Below are 5,687 nucleotides of genomic sequence, written 5' to 3' on the forward strand. Positions count from 1 at the left end.
CTTAAAATTTATTCTAAACCAATAATATCGGTAATATAACAAAAGGATTCCAACCCTATTCTAACTCTGCACCTTCTGTCAACTCTAAACTTCTAAATCACCGGTGGAACAACTCTCCTTCACTCCTCCACCAAGAGATAGTCTCTCAAAAGTATACACATACAATTCAAGCAAGGAAAATACAGATAGAGGTGCAATTATAGCAAGTAGAACAAGTAGCAGATAAACAGAGTTAAGCAATTAAGTAAACTAAAACAATACACACTCAAGCAAAACATACAAATGCACATGATGTATGTCTGTCCTATAGCCAATGAGTCTCATCTGTCGGTTATAAAGTCAAATCCGACATGTATGGTAGCTAACCCTGGACAGAACACCAAACACGGAACAAGTGGGACAATGCCGCAACCTTTGCATCTTACCCGCATACTCAGAGTAGGAGACAACTTCACCCTTGTCTCTTACCTAGGTGGTATTACAGTTCTCAATGCGGAGCAAGCGGCAACAGAACTCAACCCTTGCATCTTACCCAGAGTCTCGAACTCTTATCCGGAGCAAGTGACCAATGCCACTGCCTCTTATCCGGCTTTCTCAACATATACCCGAAGCAAGTGGACAATGCTACCACCTCTTACCCGGTCACACACATCTCATTATCATTATAATTCATTCATATTCATTCAACAATTAGACTTAAAAATCAATTCTCATCAACCTTCATTCCTTATTATCACACATCCTATTTCGTTCATCAACAATTCATACTCAAAACATAATTCATCCTTTTCTAAATAAAGCAAACTCAAAATGTAATCCTTTTCTTAATAACTCAAAATCAAATTATAAAATCCTTAAAAATCCAAATCTTTCTAAATAACTACTTCAAACAAAGCCTTCAATTTTCATAAAAATATCGGCAGCATCTCCTCTAAAACTTGGACTTTTGCCACCCTCAAGGATCCCAACCACCAAACCAAACACCTCTCAGTCATTCAAATCATTTTCAGTATCAAATTATTTCAAAATCAAACCAATTTCAATATTAAATCTTTTCTAAAAACCAACCAACTCCAATCCCTAACCGTTTACGAAATTGAATCATACATCACATACCATATATACAATCCATCAATAATTCATTCAGTTCATTCCTATCTTAAGGCCTTCTAGCCTAAGTTTTCACATGACATTAAACATTAACTATGAGAAACCAAAACCGTACCTTGGCCGATTCCCCCTAAACTTGGAACACCTCAAAAATCTCTCCTTTCATAAGTTTCAAACTTCCAAACATTAATTCCTCAAGGTTAATCACCCGAATTTCGTTTCAAACCACCCAATTGAACTCCAAATCAACAAGAACACAATCTAGTTCACACAATATCACTATAATAATCATAGGGTTCACTAATTCAATAATTCACAAGGGTTCAACAACTCCTTACCTTACCCACAGATCAATTGAACAAAATTGAATGACTATTCGCTACTAGAGTTCACCTAAACCATCAAAATCATTCAAGTTCTTAATACCTAAACTCAAAACCCACAAAATTTAGGAGAGGAAGAACTGAATGATAAATACAAATTTCTTACCACTTTGTTCAGATAGAATTGAAGAGAATTTCAAGATGAACACGTGGCCACTAACAGCTCGTCAATCGAAATTTCAGAATAAAAGTTATGGGCAACGGAAGTTTGAGGTGATTAGTGTCTCCGTTTCCCCCAAATCACCGCTCTCTCTCTCTTTTCCTCTCTATGCAATCCGAATTGCTGAGAGTGGGAAAATGATTTATTATGTAATTGGACTTTGGGTTCTTGGGTCCGGTTTGGGCTTAATCAAATCGGTCCGGCCCATTTGGTCTAATTTTAGGCCAAATCTTTAAACTTAGTATAAAATTTCGTATTTTAATTTTTTTTCTTTCATTCTAAACTATATAATTTAACTTTATAATTTTTTTAAATAATAATTATTTTATTGGTTAATTATTTACTAAGTACCCGGAGTTTACATCCCTCTTGGATGGTGTCACACCAAATCATAGAGCCTTAGGTCCTTCCAAAGTACAGTTTTACTGCCTTATCACTCACATTCTAGTGCCCCAAAGTGTTCATAACAAAAGGTCACCCTCTGTGATACCTTGGTCCTCTATGTTATTGGTGCACGAAATTGTGATCTCAATGGCGCCAACAACTTGGTACGCACAATTGTAATATCACTCTTTTTCACAACTTTGTACAACTAACCAGCAAGTGCACTGGGTTGTCCAAGTAATAAACCTTACGTGAGTAAGGGTCGATCACACGGAGATTGTCGGCTTGAAGTAAGCTATGGTCATCTTGTAAATCTCAGTCAGGCGAATTCAAATGGTTATGGAGTTTTAATAATTAAAAGATAAATAAACATAAAATAAAGATAGAGATACTTATGTAATTCATTGGTGGAAATTTCAGATAAGCATATGGAGATGTGTTGTTCCTTCTGAATCTCTGCTTTCCTACTGCCTTCATCCAATCCTTCATACTTCTTTCCATGGCAAGCTGTATGTTGGGTGTCACCATTGTCAATGGCTACTTCCCGTCCTCTCAGTGAAAATGGTCCTCTACGGTTTCCTGCATGGCTAATTAGCTGTTGGTTCTCGATCGTGTAGGAATAGGATTTACTATCCTTTTGCGTCTGTCACCACGCCCTACAGTCGCGAGTTTGAAGCTCGTCACAGTCATCCCATCCCAGATCCTACTTGGAATACCATAGACAAGGTTTAGACTTTTCGAATCTCAAGAATGCTGCCAATTGATTCTAGCTTATACCACGAAGACTCTGATCTCACGGAATGGAAGGCTCTGTTGTCAGGAGAGGCAACCATGCTTCATGAACCAGGAATCCAAGAGATACAAACTCTAGCTTTCACAGGTAGAACGGAAGTGTTTGTCAGGCATGCGTTCATAAGTGAGAATGGTGATGAGTGTCACGGATCATCACATTCATCAGGTTGAAGTGTGAATGAATATCTTAGAATAAGAATAAGCATGAATTGAATAGAAGAACAATAGTACTTTACATTAATACTCAAGGAATAGCAGAGCTCCACACCTTAATCTATGGTGTGTAGAAACTCCACCGTTGAAAATACATAAGTGATAATAAGGTAGGCATGGCCGAATGGCCAGCCCCCAATGTCTAAGGACTAACAATGATCAAAGATGTTCCAAAAACTCATCCAAAGATATCTAATACAATAGTAAAAAGTTCTATTTATACTAAACTAGTTACTAGGATTACAAAAATGAGTAAATGATGCAGAAATCCACTTTCGGGCCTACTTGGTGTGTGCTTGAGCTGAGCATTGAAGCTTTCATGTGTAGAGGTCTTCCTTGGAGTTAAATGCCAGTTTGTAACTTGTTTCTGGCGTTTAACTCTGCTTTGCAACTTGTTTCTGGCGTTTAACGCCAGAATAGGGCAGAAAGCTGGCGTTAAACGCCAGTTTGCATCATCTAAACTCGGGTAAAGTATGGACTATTATATATTGCTGGAAAGCCATGGATGTCTACTTTCCAACGCAGTTGAGAGTGCGCCATTTTGACTTCTGTAGCTCCAAAAATTCCATTTCGAGTGTAGGGAGGTCAAAATCCAACACATCTGCAGTCCTTTGTCAGCCTCTGAATCAGATTTTTGCTCAGGTCCCTCAATTTCAGCCAGAAAATATCTGAAATCATAGAAAAATACACAAACTCATAGTAAAGTCCAGAAATGTGAATTTTGCTTAAAAACTAATAAAAATATACTAAAAAGTAACTAAATCATACTAAAAACTATGTAAAAACAATGCCAAAAGCGTATAAATTATCCGCTCATCAGTTATACTCAATAAAATAGAAATTTCTTTTGCTTACTTAATGATGCGCCATATGTTTGACTGTATCAAAAGTGATAAAAAATGTCTCTCTTCTATATAGAATATTTTTAACTTGCATCTTTGAGTACTTTGTTGTTGATCTATGCAATGATACCATTGAAGACAGAATTTCATATCTTAAGGGTAGTGGTGCAGTAAAGCAATCTAAGAGAAAGGGCTCAAAGGCAGTCAAGGAGATTATTTTGGAAGAAGAAGAGGAATAAAGTATCCTTCCTTTATCCACTGCAGGGACATCTTCTTTTCATAAGTACCTAATGAATAGCATTGTTAAGGACGTGTTACAGGAGTTTATAAATCTCACTAAACAGATTATCAACTCGAGCCAACAGGATAGGAAACTAGCTCTCCAAAATGAGAACTCGTTTCGAAAATCTCAAAGTCGAGTTGAGGTGTTACTCAAGTATATAGACTCTTTAGATAACAAACAAACAATGTTTGATCAAGAAGAAGACCCTTTTGAAACTGAGGATGAGGGATCTAATATCTAGTCTCTACTCAATATTGATGCTGCTAAAAAATTATCTCTGAAACACTATTTTATTTCTTTTGGTCTTTGTATTTTTATCGATATTTGGATACTATTTACTGTTGGATGACTGTAATAGTCATAGGAACTTTAACACTAACACTTTTACCTACTTTTCGCTTTTGGAATACATGTTGGACTATTTTCTATGCAAGTTTTTCCTCCTTAATGAAAAAATGGGGAGAAAATGTGAAAATAAATTGAAACAATCCATGTATGTTTTAATGCAGGATGTTGTTTCTGTTTTAAAAAATTTTTGTGATTGAAGTTATTTGTTGCAGCCTATATATACTGCTCTGATTGTGAATAGTATTTGTTTGGTATCTGAACAGTCTTTGTTTGGGTTATACTTGTTTCTTGATACTTTGATTGGTATTTGAGCTTTTGAATGAATGGCTTTGATCATTGTTTTGGTCTAGCTCTGAATTGGCATCTAAATTTTTTTGAATGTCAACTCTGATTTAAGGCTGGTTGATGATATCTTTTGATAAAAAGCCTTGTAAATTTTAATCAAATAGGTTCTCCAAGACATTTAAATTGTTTGTAAAATTCTTGGATATTTGAAATTGTTTCTATTTTGTTAATGACAAGTTGATAAAAGCAAGCATTTAGGGGGAGTTTGGGGATTAAAAGAAAGGGAGAGCCTCAAATCAAAAGGAAAACAACAAAGGAAAGTCCCTAAAATTCCTCTCATTTATTTTCAATTCATTTTAAAATATTTGTCATTAAGGGAGAGATTGTTGAGTTTAAAGAACTAAAATATTGTTAAGATAATGACTAAATATTATTGGGTTAAAGGTTAATTGTTTATGTGATTTATTTTTTTTTTTAGTGTGTAGAAAACAATTTAATCACACCAGGCCCAAAAAGCATGAACACAAGAACAAGAATGGTTCAACTTAAACAAGGTACTCATAACATCTCTCTTAATCCAAAGTTTAAGTGGTTGAACTATAAGAAAGAAGGGAAGGAAGCAAATTAGCTCATATCCAAATATAAGCCTAAACGGTGGTCCACATCCAAACCCATTCATTCACTTAGATGGTAACTAAGTGATTTAAGTTTCATTTTATTTGAACAAATTACTTCACACCACCGAAACCAAATTCTCCCTTCTCTCTCTTCTTTCTCTTCCAATCTCACGTGATTTCTCAAAAGAAAAAAAAGAAAAAAGAAAAGCTCTGTGTTAGGGAAAAATCAAGAGATCAAAAGTGGGTTACCAATTCAATCAAAGAAGAAGA

The sequence above is a fragment of the Arachis duranensis genome, chromosome 8 (assembly GCF_000817695.3).
Source record: "Arachis duranensis cultivar V14167 chromosome 8, aradu.V14167.gnm2.J7QH, whole genome shotgun sequence".
Lineage (NCBI taxonomy): Eukaryota > Viridiplantae > Streptophyta > Magnoliopsida > Fabales > Fabaceae > Arachis > Arachis duranensis.